Genomic DNA, 16,893 nt, shown 5'->3' on the forward strand with positions numbered 1-16,893 from the left:
CACCTTGTGGTGTGTGGCAGGAGGTTATCAGGTCCAAACTTTGGCAGTTAACTTCTCAGGTCACCTACTTCCACTTCCAGTTGAGGGTTGTGCTTAATGGTCTACTGGCCTCCGACATGACAATTGCATTGTTACACCTTCATTTACTAATGTGTCCAGTGCCTCTTCTATCAACCCGAATCCCACTGTCTGACCTCATACGTGCATTTTGCAAGCATTTTCATTGCAACAATAATTTTGTGCAAGTTCCCTTTAAGATACTACCTGCCAATTAGAAGGACAGACCCCTGGTCTTACCTTGGGGATGCAAGCAAGATCCTTTGGTCTCCTGCTGTGTATGGCGATAGCAGGCCATATTCACGAATAAATGAGAATATAAGGACAGACATCTTCTGGGCAACTTTGAAAAATTAAAGGTACACTTTTTTAAGCTGTGCATGCTAATTCTGTTTTTTGCTAATTCTCTTTATTGAATCGTAGTTAGTAGTCCAACTGGAAAGGAAAAATGCTTGATAACAGCTCTTGGATTGGTTGAACTACAATTTGCTGTAGACTAATGATAGCAACACAGCCAGAACCATCCAGAGCCACGAGCAGAAAATATCTTTCTCTCTTATCTCCATATCAAAGAAAAGACAAAATCCAAGAAACTTAAAAACTCTAATTCAAACAAAGATCTATGTCCACCTGATCAACTATTGAAATGAACATCAACTATTGCTCTATGGACATCAGATTGCTAACATTAACAGAATTGTGAGAATTAACTCTCTATTTCATGATTTGAAATTTATAACTTCTGAAATTTGTTTTCACTCCCATAATATTTGTGTCAAAGTGTCATTCTTGAGAATATGTGTATATATTTGGGGTTTTAAAGGCATATAACTTAAATAGCTTTGTATTCAATTAGTAATTCTTTTCTTTCTGTTTTAAGGACTAAGTTTGTTTACAATAAACAGGGAAGCTAACTATTGTACATGAGATTATTTGCTGAAATGCTTTAAGTATGTCAATGTACCATGTCTCCATGCACCTGAATATTTAGTCACAAAGATCTGTCCTCTGGCAATATATTGGATGGAGCTGTCCATGCTGGGAAATTGGGGAACAGGGCCAGCTCAGGAACATTACTTAAGTGAAGGGCATATGGGCATTTTGGAGCAGAATTTGAGAGCATATCTCAAGAATGTAAAATGAACTGTCAGTACAGATCTGCTGAAATTAACAATATTATGCCACAGAGCAATGCTACCCTACCTTTGGCCACTTTGTAGCTGAGGAGGAATCAACCCAGAAGTATGGAGGAGCAGTACCAGCAGAAACCCCTTTGTCGATAGTAAAATACAGTTTGACTGTGAAACTGACCAAGCCAACTCAAAAGTAGATGCTGATGTCCTTGTTAGTTTCCTGCCAACTTTATTGGGCTGACTATATTGTACACGTTTGAAACAAACACATTAGCACAAAGTGCTAATAAATTGAATTTGTATCTAACATCATATCTTCATACCCAGACAGTATAATCAAACACCGTGTCATATTACTTAATTGGTAAACCATGCCAAAAACTAACTTTGCTGGATAATCTCAATTCTTATCACAGTAAAATGTTCATTATAGATGAAAGCAAATAATGTTTTTTTTATTATATAGCTCTCCTATTGAAAACAATAGTGTGAAAGCAGAAAGCATTCATCTTCTGTCAGAATGAATATTAATTCCATTGGGAGAAAATTTCTACGCATTATGTGTAACATTAATGTTGTATTTATCCTAAACTGAGCTTGCATCTCTAAGATATGTTACCTGATCCGAGGTAATACCCCTCATCTGTTCTTTTGAACAATTCTGGCATGGGAATGCCATTGGGAAAGCCTGCATTTATTGTTCATTCCGCGCTGGCCTTGTGGAAGTAATGCTGAGCTATCTTTTTTTTTGTTTCAGCCCATGTAGTTTAGGTACAGCCATAAGGCCATTCGGTACAAAGTTACACAATTTTGATCCAGGAATCAAGGAACAACAATATATTTACAAGTAAGGATCCTATTTCAATTGAAAGGGAAACTGGTAGGTTGTTGTGATCTCATGCTTCTGTTGTTTTTTCAGTGGTTGAGGTCCTAGATTTGGAACTTTCTATTCAAGAAGACTTGAAGTTGCTGCATTGTATCATGTAGATGGTACACACTGCAACCACTAAGGACTAACAGAGTTATAGCGTCATAGAAATATACAGCATAGAAACAGACCCTTTGGTTTAACTTCTCCATGCCAACCAAATATCCTAAATTAATCTAGTCCCATTTGCTACCATTTGGCCCATATCCCTCTAAACCTTTCATATTTATTTGCCCATCTAACTGCCTTTTAAGTTTGTAATTGTACTAGCCTCCACCACTTCCTCTGGCAGCTCATTCCATACATGCACCACCCCCTCTGAAAATGTTGCCCCTTAGGTCCCTTTTAAATATTTTCCCCTCACCCTAAACCCATTCCCTCTAGATTTGGACTCGCCCCCCTCCCCCCACCCCAGGAAAAAGACCTTGGCTATTCACCCTATCCATGCCCCTCATGATTTTATAAACCTCTACATGGTCACCCCTCAGCCTCTTATGCTCCAGGGAAAATAGCCCCAGTCTATTCAGCCTTTCCCTATAGCTCAAATCTTCCTAGCCTGGCAACATCCTTGTAACTATTTTCTGAACCTTTTCAAGTTTCACAACTTTCTTCATATAGCAGAGAGACCAGAATTGCACACATAATTCCAACAGCAGCCTAACCAATATCCTAGGTAAAAACAATGACTGCAGATGCTGGAAACCAGATTCTGGAGTAGAGTGGTGCTGGAAAAGCACAGCAGTTCAGGCAGAATCCGAGGATCAGGAAAATCCAACGTTTCGGGCAAAGGCCCTTCATCAGGAATGCAGGCAGAGTGCCTGAAGGATGGAGAGATAAATAAGAGGAGGGTGGGGGTGGGGAGAAAGTAGCATAGAGTATAATAGGTGAGTGGGGTGGTAATGAATGTGATAGGACAGGAAGGAGGGTGGGGCAAGGTAGCAAAGAGTACAATGGGTGGATGGGGATGGGATGAAGGTGATAGGTCAGAGAGGAGGGTGGAGTGGATAGGTGGAAAAGAAGACAGGCTGGTAGGACAGGTCATGGGGATGGTGCTGAGCTGGAAGTTTGGCACTGGGGTGAGGTGGGGGAAGGGGAAATGAGAAAACTGGTGAAGTCCACATTGATGCCCTGGGGTTGAAGTGTTCCGAGGCGGAAGATGAGGCGTTCTTCCTCCAGGCGTCGGGTGGTGAGGGAGCAGCGAAGGAGGCCCAGGACCTCCATGTCTTCAATATCTAGTAACCAATAACCTGTACAGCCACAACATGACTTCCTAACTCCTATATTCAATGCTCTGACCAATAAAGGAAAGCATACCAAAAGCCTTCTTCCCTATCCTATCTACCTGTGACTCCACTTTCAAGGAGCAATGAACCTGCACTCCAAGGTCTCTTTGTTCAGCAACGCTCCCCAGGACCTTACCATTAAGTGTATAAGTCCTGACCTGATTTGTCTTTCCAAAATGCAGCACCTCACCTTTGTCTAAATTAAACTCCATCTGCCACTCCTTGGTGTATTGGCACATCTGATCAAGATTATGTTGAACTCTGTGGTAACCTTCTTCTCTTGGATTAGTGGTGCTGGAAGAGCACAGCAGTTCAGGCAGCATCCAAGTAGCTTTGAAATCGACGTTTCGGGCAAAAGCCCTTCATCAGGAATAAAGGCTGCCTTTATTCCTGATGAAGGGCTTTTGCCCGAAACGTCGATTTTGAAGCTACTTGGATGCTGCCTGAACTGCTGTGCTCTTCCAGCACCACTAATCCAGAATCTGGTTTCCAGCATCTGCAGTCATTGTTTTTACCTCGTTGATGGTTAGCTTCTTCTCTGTCCACTGCATCTCCAAATTTGGTGTCATCTGCAAATGTACTAACTATACTTCCTATGTTCACATCCAAATCATTATATAAATGATGAAAACCCATGGACCCAGCACTAATCCTTGAAGCACACCACTTGTCACAGGCCTCCAGTCTGAAAAACAACCCACCACCACCGCCCTTTGTATTCTATCTTTGAAGCAGTTCAATATTCAAATGGTTAGTTCTCCCTGTATTCCATTTGATCTAATCTTGCTAACCAGTCTACCATGAGAAACCTTGTTGAATGCCTTACTGAAGTCCATATAGATCATGTCCACTGCTCTGCCCTCATCAATCCTATTCATTACTTCTTCAAAAAACTCAATCATATTAGTGAGACACAATTTCCCATGTAAAAGCCATGTTGACTATCCCTCGTCAGTCCTTGCCTTTCAAAATACATGAAAATCTTGTCTCTCAGGATTCCATGCAAAAACCTGCCCACCACTGATATTGGGCTCACCATGCTACAGTTCCCTGGCTTTTTCTTACCATTTTTCTTAAATAGTGGCATCACATTAGCCATCCTCCAATCTTCCGGCACCTAGTCTATAGCTATTGACGATACAAATATCTCAGCAAGGGGCCGAGCAATCACTTCCCTAACTTTCCACAGAGTTCTCGGGTACACCTGACCAGGTCCCAGGGATTTATCTGCCTTTATGCATTTTAAGACATCTAGCACTTCCTCGTCTGTAATATGGACATTTTTCAAGATGTCATTATTTAGTTCCCCACATTGTATGTCATCCATATACTTCTCCACTGTAAACACTGATGCAAACCATCTCCTATGGTTCCACACATAGGTGGTCTTGCTGATCATAAGGGCCTCTATTTTCTTCCTCGTTACCTTTTTGCCCTTCATATATTCAGAGAAACCTTTGGTTTCTCCTTAACCTTATTCGCCAACCTATTTCTAATGGTAGAGGATTTTGTTTTCAAGGCACAGTTGGTTATAACAGGTGTTTCTTCAGTGAGAATTGGCCTTTAATGCAATTGAAGAATTGAGACTGCTGTTTGCACAATGCAAACCTTCCTTACTTGTATAGGCCTTAATGTGATTCTGGTACCATTAGTTTAAATAGAGACAAAAAAATTGCAGATGCTGGAATCCAAAGTAGACAGGCAGGAGGCTGGAAGAACAAAACAGGCCAGGCAGCACCACGAAGTGGAGAAGCCGACATTTTAAGTGTAATCCTCTGACTTGTGGGAAAAGTTAGGGGAGTCAAGTCATGCAGTACTTACTGCTGACAACCCAACCTCTAACCTACTGTGGTAGTCATAGAATTTACATGGTTGGACCAGGTAAGTTCCTGGACAGTGGCAACTCCCACACCTTGATACTGGCAGATTCAACAATAGCAATATCATTGAATGTCAAGGGGTGATGGTTACATTGCCATTTGTTAAAGGTAATCAACATCTGGCAATTGTGTTGCTTTTATGTCACTCTTTACATAATGATGAAGGGCTTTTGCTTGAAATGTTGATTTTCCTGCTCCTCAGATGCTGCCTGACATGCTGTGATCTATCTATTCTAATCTTGACATAATAATCCAAGACTGCTATCGTCCTGGATTTGTCACATGGAAACATAGCCTGCTCCATTACCTGAGTTGTGAGTGGAACTGGGAATTACAATCATTAGAATTATCACTTCTGAATTATGATGGAGGGAAACTCATTTGTGAAATAGCTGAAGAAGCTTAAGGCATTGCTATGGGGAACTCATGGCGAGATGTTCTGGGGACGAGGTGGTAGGCCTCCAATAATCACCAGCAACTTCTTTCTGAAGAAGAGTCACTGGCCCTGAAACATCAACTCTCCTTTCTCCACAGATGCTGTCAGACCTGTTGAGTTTCTCCAGCAATTTCTGTTTTGCTTGAAATTTCCAGCATCGGCAGTTGTTTGTTTTCTTAAAAAGCATTAGGTTGCTTTCAGTTTGCAGAATCAAGAATTGATTTTGTTTTTTTTTTCTAGTTTAAGTTAAAGCCCATAGTTTAGAAAACCTTTGGTAGCCATTTGTAAGATCCTGGTGGAAGTTGAATGGATGAAACCGTTTCTCTTGAAGTAAAGGAGATAATTTAGAACTGCTCATAAAGAGATTGCATCTATGTAAGGTCTACAGTTTCTAAGTTCCATACCAGAAGTCCTTGGGTAAAACCCTGCAGGAGTTATTTGATGCTGAGAAGGTCTAAATCATTCATGTGACTAATCCACTATTGAACTCTCAAAACTGGGAATAGATGATAACTATTATGCCAACTTATAAATGTCACAGAGAAAATAATTATTTCTGGCATTTGACTATTGTGGAGCAATGGTGTTTGGAACAGATGAGATTTTATTTTGACTGCTTATTTTGAATCGACGTTTTGGGCATAAGCCCTTCTTCAGGAAGGAGGGCTTATGCCCGAAACGTCGATTCTCCTGCTCCTTGGATGCTACCTGACCTGCTGCGCTTTTCCAGCACCACATTTTTCAGCTCTGATCTCCAGCATCTGCAGTCCTCACTTTCTCCTGCTTATTTTGAAACCTATCAAATTGTGTTATATGTAAATAGATTGATTTGTTCTTTTCATATTCATTACTTTTGCATTATAAACTTTTGTTTTGTTGTTAAAACCAAATCTGTAGCATTGCATTTTTGTCATTCAGTAAGAGAACACCTCCTAAAATAAAACCAAAAATAAAAAAAGAGAACTGACAAGCAAGATATTAGTCTGTGATAAGACTTTCTGGTAATAACATCAGCTGGGATGATAACATTGTGAAGACATGCAGATTGCTATGTTGAACTTGTGACTTACATCTCAAAGGCCTTCCCTCACCTGCAACATCAACGTTCGAAAGACAGGTTTATACTGTCTTTCTATCTCATAACCTTCTTGTTAACCAGATACACCTGACATCCTTGTTGGGAAAGGGGAGAAATGATGCAAGAACATGATTAAAGAGCATGTAGACAATTATCTCAGCTTCACCCAGGTGAAGAGGTATAAAATAATTAACACTAATATTTGGACATGTGGATGGATACTGAGAAATGTGCTGATCCCAGATACTGAGAGAAACTATCATGTTCTGAGATTGAATAGACGTTTTAATTAGATATAAAAATCTATAGATAATCCAATATGATGATTCAGGCATTGAAAGGATTGTTTTAACAGTAGGTCACAATATTCTCCAACTGAAGACACCACATCAATCTATAATGGCTGACAATACACAATCATGTGAAATTGTGCAACAATATGCTGAAAACTGTACAAAACCTTAGTATAGTTGCGCTGTACAGACAGCAAAGTCTAACTTCAATGTGCAAAGATAATGTGTACGAATGCATCTTGATTATTTTGGATCTGTACCCTTGTACATGTTTCTCATAGGAGAAAACCTATTCCTCGAAGCAAAAGGGAGAATGTTGTGATATTGTATGCATCTATGAGCATACGTAGATGGTCACTTGTATGCACCTTTAAGAGAGTTAAATGAAGATATCTGTGTGATATCAGACCATGTGATATACTTGTATAAGTCAGTTCCAACCTGTAATTTATCAGGAAAGCCAATTCGCCCACCAAATTGAGATCAGACTATGATTTATTTTCAGTAAGAAATCTATTTCAGTGTTTCTGTTACCATAATTAACATAATAATAACAAATAATATGTTAGGTGGAGCCAATATAACAAGAACATTAACTCCTTCAGACTGCATTGTCCAAATTGTCCACAAAGCTGCTTACAACTTTCCAAAAACATAATGCAAGTTACTTAATTACTTTCTACATGAAAACTTTGTCTGAAGAGAGCACTTTAGATGTATACTTTAAGTCATTAAGTAGCATTACACAAGTATAAGTAATCTTTACTTTTACACTTAAACAAACTTCTACAGTTCTGTTTCAATATGTGGAATGAAATTAGCGGAATGTATACACACTCGCTTGTACTGGTTGTCCAAAGTAATCAAGCAAACATATCATTACTCATTTAATAAGTTGTTGGAGTTGTCTTCTTTCATCACTCTTGCATCAGTTGGTACTACAGTAATTAGTTTGCATTTTGTTCTGTGTAACAGAAACACCTTTTATTTTTAGATTTCATTATGTTAATTACACTTCCTTATCCACGGAGATGCAGCCTATAATTTAATTCTGAGTGGATTTGCAGAATTGTAATGTTTACATGAGGATACATATATGACAGGAGTAGACAGGTTCAAGCATATGAGGTCAAAGGGCAAGAAAAGTGTAGATGGGCAAGATGTCTGATTCACAATACTGCAATGCCTGGAGTATCACATTGAGGTACTCATAGCTGCAAGTGAACATATTTGCCACTTCACATATCCTTCAGCACACAAATCACTCTCCATCCTGACAAATCTTAGTGGTACTCCCATCTGTCTATTAAGGTCACTGCCTCATATCCCTTCGAAGTAGCCACCATATGTCCTCACCTTATTGTTTTGTCTCATTCATCTCTTACTGTTATCCTCCACAACTGTTATCCTCCTGTCCACTCAAAACATTCCACAGCTCATATTCATGAGTCCCTTTTTTCATTGCTTGCAGAAGATAGAACAGAACATCTGGGAAGGGCACACAGTCAGAGCAGCCTCTACGAACTGTGGAATTGTGCACTAATAATAGTTAATTTTGCTCTAACAGTAATTATTGAGAAAATATGTAAGGAACTATGCCATGATGATGTTGGAACAGGTGTCAGGTTCATGAGGTGTTATCCATTGCATTTGCCTGTGTGTAGTTCATAGACATTTTCATGCAACCTGATCAGATATGATATTACACATTTCTGGAACACGTGGGTCTTAAAGAGATAGGGATACTACCAATGCACCACAACAATCTTTGTATATGGAATATACACTTAGTAAAGTAGTTGGTCACTTCATTGAGTTGGGACATCATATTACAGCTATACAAAGCTTTGGTGAGGCCACTTTTGCAGAACTGTGTATCGTTCTGGTGTGCTGTTATAGGAAGGATGTTATTATACTGGAAAGAGTCCAGAAAAGATTTACAAGGATGTTACCAAGGCTGGAGGCTTTATGTTATGAGGAAAGGATGGATATTCCATTTTCACGCAGACAGTGGTACGTGTCTGGAATGAAGTATCAGAGGATCTGGTGGAGGTGAGTACAATTTCAGCATTTAAAAGTCATTTTAGACAGGTACATGAATAGGAAAGATTTAGGGGGATATGGGGCAAATGCAGACAAATAGGATTAGTTCAGTTTAGGAAACCTGATCAGCATGGATGGGTAGGACCAAAGGGTCTGTTTCAGTGCTGCATGTCTCTATAACTCTAATTGTCTATCACCCATTTTTTTAAATAGTGGTGTAACATTGACAGTCTTCCAGTCTGCCAGGACCTGCCTGGAGTCCAGTGAATTTTGGTAAATTACCACTAATGCATCTACTATAACTTCCGCCATTTCTTTCAACACCCTTGGATACATTCCATCAGGATCAGGAGATTTATCAGAATTATGACTTATAACCCTCTCACTCTATATTCTATTTGTTGAACAATCACTTAATGCTTTAGACCCACATCATCTTTATAACTCTTTATGCCAAGGTAATCGTAAATGTATCAATCTCTATCTTAAACATAGTCAAAGACTGAGCTTTCACAGTTCGAGAAAACCCAAACTCACTGAATAAAACACATTCTCCTCAGCTCAGTCCCAGATGGTATTCCCTTATTTTAATTTGTACTATTTGATCCTAACTCACCGAACCAGGCAAACATCTTAGCTGCATCAATTCTGCCCTTCCCTTTAGACATTTTGTAGGTTTCAATGAAATAACCTTTCATTCTTTGAAACTTCAGAGAATATTGGCTCAGTTTAATCAATCACTCTTCATAAGCGAGGGCCTATTTCAATGCAGTTAAGCTATATGATTCACTTCCTCTGTTTCCTAAGGTGTGAAGAGCAAAACAACATTCAGTACTCCTTTTGCTAACTAACCAAGCTTCTATACAACTGCAGCAAGACTGCTGAATATGTCCAATCAGTGTCATTAGTCAATATGTTCAATCCAGGTGTTCATTTATCAAATCCTTTATAAAAGATTCTAGCAATTTGTCTCATAATGATGTAAGGCTCTGGCAGTCCAGTTTCTTCCCAGTTCCCTTCTTAAATAATCAGATGATATTTGCTATTTTCCAGCTAGGAATCATTCCAGCAGCTTGGAAGTTTGGTAGATTGAGCGGCTGAATTTGACCTTCATATTGTTTATGATTATTGATCACTGCTCAGGATAAAATCATCATGAAGACTGATATTCAGATTGCATTTTCTTCAGGATTCTGGAATATCAGATCCTGGTATCTTGGCAACTTTCAGCCCTATTAATTTCTCCAGAATAAACTCTGACCAATGCTAATTCCTTTCAAGTCCACATTCAGTCCAGTCACGTGAATCTCTAAATCTGGAGATTTCTTGTATCTTCCTCAGTGAAAACAGACACAAAGTAATCATTCAGCTTCTCTGCCGTTTTTATATTTGCTATTATAAATTCTCCTGACTGTGCCAGTAATGGACTCACATTTGTCTGAGACAAATGTTTTCATTTCATGTACCTTTACAAGTTTTTATGGTCTATTTTTATGTTTTTACTAGATTGCATTCATATTCTGTTCTCCCTTTTCTTATCAGTTTCTTGGTCCTCCTTTGGACAATTCTAAAAATCTCACAATCTTTAGATTTATAACTACTCTGGCAACTTTCTTTTTAATCTTGTACAATCCTGAACTTTCTTTCTCTGCTCATTCAAAGAATGTATGATGTATGTTAGTCACGTAATAGTTTTTAAAGGCTGTTCTTTGCGTATGTGCAGTTATGCCTTTTAATATGTTCCGATTAATATATGACAGAGCGCACACATTGTTCTTCCAATCCTCGCTTACTAATGTAAAGATCCATTCTTTAGTATCAGAGCAACATAACCACCTTTTCCTTATTGTTTGTCTTTCCTAAACATTAAATATCAGTTCCATGCTTTGGGCATTTTGCACCCATGTTTCTGTAATAACAATTATATCAAACCCACTTATCTCTATCAGTGCCTTTAGATTACTTACATTGCTGTGAATATTTCTCACATTCAGGTAAAGCGCTTTAACTTTGTTTTTAACATTGTTCTGCCTTTGAAGCATACTTAACACTTGGTTTTGTTTTCCCTGTCTTCTAATATCCCTAGCACCTTGATCACAGCTGATATTGGTTCCCAGACTGAAACCCGCTTAATAGATCATATTTTGTACTGTTTGGTTTGAACGAGGTCTCTCACTGAAACATAAGCACATACTATTACAGATATGATTTAATTAGAAACTTATTAACCAAAAGAAATGAAGATGATTTAGAATAAATCATTTAAACTCAAATGATTATTTAACTCAAAAAATTATTTAAACTCAAATTCAAAGATTTGTAAACACACGGTAACAGTATAATCCCATTATCTCAAAATGCTCCTTTACAGGTTTAAAAAAAGACTTGCATAGTATCACAGCGCTCATACCAGGATAAAAGTATTTTCCTAACACTTCACTTGGTGCAATGCAACTATGACTTAAACTCCTAGTCTGGAAATGCTGGTGTCTTCTTCCTGGAGCTATCATACCTGAGCTTAAATGCAGTCAGATTCAAGTAACCTCTTCAGATAACCTTATGGTTTATGTCAATCTCTGATCTTTACTCCCTTATCAGGAGCATGGCTCTATGCAGTTATCTATAAGATAAAGGATTAGAAATAGGCTATGAGATCATGGCTGATCTGATAATTGTCAGCTCCTCTTTCTTTCAATTTCTCCATATTTCTTGATTCCTTTACTGATTAAAAATCTGCCCATCTCAGCCTTGAATATACTTAACAACCCAAACTCTACAGACCTCTGTAGTAAAAAAAAAATCCACAGATATATTATCCTCTGTGGAAGCCATTTTGATGCCCTGTCTGTGGTTGCCTTTGGGGAAACCATTTCGCAGAACTTTTGCTGAGTTGTTTACTAACTGCCATTACTGCGTGACCTTGCAGCTATGCTGGTGTAACATCCCCTCACCCATAGATTAGCTCTGTTTTCCGTAAGAGAGCATTGTTAAACCATGTAACCTGCTTATCTGCTTCTAACTTCTATTTATCCCATGACTATTTTGTGTAATTAACTGTCAGCTGAGCATTTATAATACCATATGAACTTGCGCTGATCTGTAACTCTTTGGAGAGAGCCCACCCATTCTTGATGAGTGGTCTCTGTCTGTGTCCTCATGATATATTATGAAATAAACTTAGTCAATACTCAAGGTCTGTATACAAGGATTTCTTCAACACCCTCAGAGAAAAGAAATCCTCCTCATTTCTGACTTAAATGGGCAGACCCTAGATTCGCCCTCAAGGAGAAACATTCTTTCTGCATTTATCCTGTCAAGTTTTGTAATAATCTTGTATGGTTGAAAAGGTCACTTCTCATTCTTCTAAACTCCAATGAGTACAATCTCAATCTATCTAACTTCTCCTTATAAAACATTCCCTGCATATATGGCATCTTTCGCTGGACTGCCTCCAATACCAGGATGTCTTTTCTTAGAGAAGTGGAGGAAAACCATTCACAGTATTCCATCTGTGATCTAACTAACACCATGCATAGTTTAAGCAAGAACTCCCTGTTTTTATCCTCAATTCCCATTGAACTAAAGGCTAATCTTTATGCAAGGCCGAAAACAAAGGAAAATGGTAAAAAGGAAATCCCTGGAAGCTTTCCCTAGGCTTAAGTTTCTGACTGATCTTAAAACATAATGCATTACAAAGAACAAAGAACAAAGAAAATTTATAGCGCAGGAACAGGCCATTTGGCCCTCGAAGCCTGAGCCAATCCGAATCTACTGTCTAAACCTATTGTCCCATTCCTAAGTACCTGTACTCCTTTGCTTCCCACCTACTCATGCATCTGTCCAGATGCATCTTAAATGAATCTACCATGTCTGCCTCTACTACCTTCGTTGGCAACACGTTCCAGATAGCTACCACCCTCTGTGAAAAGTACTTGCTGCATGTATCCCCCTTAAACAATTCCCTCTCACCTTGAAAGCATGACCTCTCATTATTGAATCCTTCACTTTGGGAAAAAGCTTATCTCTATATACCCTGTGTATATCCTTCATGATTTTATACACCTCAATCAGGTCCCCCCCCTCAATCTCCTTTTTTCTAATGGAAACAATCCTAACCTACTCAAACTCTCTTCATAGTTAGCAATTTCCGTACCAGGCAACATCCTCGTAAACCTTCTCTGCACCCTCTCCAAGGCGTCCACATTCTTTTGGTAATGTGGCAACCAGAACTGTACACAGTATTCTAAATGCGGCCAAACCAAAGTCTTGTACAATTTTAACATGACCTACCAGCTCTTATACTCAATACCTCATATGATGAAGGCAAGCATACCATAACTGAAGGCATATGGTACCACTCTATCCATCTGTGCAGCAACATTCAGGGTACAATGTACTGAACTCCCAGATCTTCCTGCTCATCAACTTTTCCCAAGGCTCTTCAGTTTCTGTATAATTTGCTCTCAAATTAGACTTTCCAAAATGCATCACCTCACATTTGCCTGGATTGAACTCCATTTGCCACTTCTCCGCCCAACTCTCCAGTCTATTTATCTTCTCCTATATTCTTTGACATTCCCCTATGCTTTCTGCAACTCAACCAATCTTCGTGTCATCTGCAAACTTGCTGATCAGACCAACAATGCCCTCTTCCAGATCATTTATGTATATTACAAATAGTAGCCCCAACACTGACCCCTGTGGAACACCACTGGTCACCTTTCTCCATTTTGAGAAACTCCCTTCAACTACTACTCTCTGTCTCCTGTTGCTCAACTAGCTCTTTATCCACTTAGCTAGAACACCCTGCACACCATGTGACTTCACTTTCTCCATTATTTTACCATGGGGAACATTATCAACTGCCTTACTAAAGTCCATGTATATGACATCTACAGCCCTTCCTTCATCTATCATTCCTCAAAGAACTCTATTAAGTTGGCAAGGCACAATCTCCCCTGCACAAAACCATGTTGCCTATCACTGATACGCCCATTCTTTTCTAAACATAAATAGATTTTATCCCTCAGTACCTTCTCCAGCAACTTTCCCACCACTGACATCAGGCTCACTGGTCTGTAGTATCCCAGAATATCCCTTCTACCCTTCTTGGACAGAAGGACAACATGAGCAACCTTCCAATCCTCCGGCACCTCACCTGTGTTTAAGGATGGTACAAAGATATCTGTCAGGGCACCAACTATTTCCTCTCACACCTCCCTCAGCAACCTGGGATAGATCCCATCTGGTCTTGGGGATTTGTCCACCTTAATAACCTCTAGCCTACCCAACACATGTTCCCTATTTATGTCAATGTGATCCAGACTAATCAAACTTCTATCCCTAATCTCAAAATCCATCATGTTCCTCTCCTCAGTGAACACTGATAAAGTAATCATTCTGAATCTCACCCATTTTCTTAGGTTCGACACACAGCCTTCCTTCCTTATCCTTTAGTGGACTAATCCTTTCTCTAGCTACCCACTTGTTTCTTATATAAAAATAAATGGCTTTGGGATTGTCCTTAATTCTGCTCACTAAAGCTATTTCATGACCCCTTTTAGCCCACTTGATTCCTCATTTAAGACTGGTCCTACTCTCCTGATATTCTTCCAGGGCCCATTCTGTTCTTAGCTTCCTGGACCTTACGTACGTTTCCCTTTTCCTCTTGGCTAGTCGTATGATTTCTCCTGTCATCCATGGTTCACGAATCTTGCCTTTCCTATCCTTTGCTTTCAACGGAACATGCCTATCCTGCATTATCTTTCACCTATCTTTGAAGGCCTCCCACATAGAAAAATGTGGACTTCCCTTCAAATAGCTGTGTCCAGTCCACATTTCCCAGCTCCTGCCTAATTTTGACATAATTAGCCTTAGCCCAGTTTAGTACTTTTCTCTTAGGACCACTCTCATCTTTGTCTAGGAGAATTCTAAAACTTACAGAATTGTGGTCACTGTCCCCAAAGAAATCCCCCACCGCAACTTCTACCACTTGTCCTGGCTCATTCCCCAACACCAGGTCCAATATGCCCACTTCCCTCGTTGGACTATTGATATACTGCTCTAGAAATCTCTCTTGGATGCTTCTTACAAATTCTGCCCCATCCAGACCTCTGACCTTGCTGAATCGTAAAACATCCTGAGCTAAACAAAAATCTATAAGTGCTGCTAAGGTAGCCCTCCCAAACCTGCTTAAAAGGGAATTGCTACTGTTACAGAAATACTTACAAGTTAGTTATTAACTTCAGACAGAGTGAAAACCCATTTATCACTAGCCCACACTTTAACCTAATGTAAATCTCTCAGGTTATATCACAACTTCCTTACAATTTAGATTATCCTTCAGGTCCCTAAACCCTGACAAGCTATTTAATTCCAACCCAACAGCATTGACAAATCTCCTTGTGAGGATTCCAGTCACAGACTGTTTAGATCCCATCTGCCCCAGAGTCCAATTCCTTAGAAATCTGATGCTCCTCATCCCAACTAGGTCTTCAGCCATGTGTTGAATCCATCAATCCTCTTGTTCTTATGCTCACAAACATGTGGCACTACAAGCAATCTTGTGATTAATATTCTTTAGGTCCTATTTTTTAATTTTGTTTCTAAATATGCTTTCAGGACCTCATCCCTGATCCTGCCCAATATATTGATACCAATGTAGACCATGAATTCTCAATTGTTCTTCCACTCAAAAGAATATAATGCAGTTGCTCCATGACATCTTTGATAATTTATACTAAGGAAACAACACACCATTTTGGAGTCATGTTTACTACTGCATATATTCCTGTTTGATCCCTATCAACAAAATTAATTGAAATTTTTTGAGGAGGTGCCGAAGTGTGTAGATGGATATAGCCTACATTAGTAAGGTTTTTGAAGAGGTCTCATATGACAGATTAGTGAAGAAGCTAAGAGCCCAGAACAATTTGATAAATTTGACAATTTAATAAATTGGATTTAAAATTGACTTAATGGCAGGAAACAGAGCATGATGGTAGAAGGGTGTTTTAGTCACTGGATGCCTGAGCTGAGTGGCGTTTCACAGGGTTGAGTGTTAGGTCCCTTGTTATTTGTGAGTTTATTAAAGATCTAGGAATGATTGTAGGAAATACAATCAGTACATTTCCAGATGACATGCAAATTCGTAATAAATTGTGAGGAGGAAAGCCTTAGACTATAGTACGATATAGATTGGCTGGACAGTTGCAAATTGAATTTAATCCTGACGAGTATGAGGTGTGCATTTAGGGCTGGCTAGTACAGCAGGGGAGTACCCACTGAAAGGAAATTATATGCCCATATGGTGGCACGGTGGCACAGTGGTTAGCACTTCTGCCTCACAGCGCCAGAGACCTGGGTTCAATTCCCAACTCAGGCAACTGTCTGTGTGGAGTTTGCATGTTCTCCCCATGTCTGCATAGGTTTCCTCTGGGTGCTCCAGTTTCCTCCCACAGCCAAAAATGTACAGGTTAGGTGAATGAGCCATGCTAAATTGCCCGTAGTGTTAGGTGAAGGGGTAAATGTAAGGGAATGGATCTGAGTGGGTTGCTCTTCGGAGGGCCGGTGTGGATTGGTTGGGCCGAAGGGCCTGTTTCCACACTGTAAGTAATCTCATCTAAAAAAAAATCCTTCAAGGCAGCAGGATGGATAGATAAAGTGTTTAAGAAGGCATTTAGAGAATTAGCACTTACTAGTCAAGGCATTGAATACAAGAACAAGAAGGTTATGTTGGAGCTGTATATAATGTAGAGTACTG

Source organism: Chiloscyllium punctatum, chromosome 4 (genome assembly GCF_047496795.1).
Source record: "Chiloscyllium punctatum isolate Juve2018m chromosome 4, sChiPun1.3, whole genome shotgun sequence".
Classification (NCBI taxonomy): Eukaryota; Metazoa; Chordata; class Chondrichthyes; order Orectolobiformes; family Hemiscylliidae; genus Chiloscyllium; species Chiloscyllium punctatum.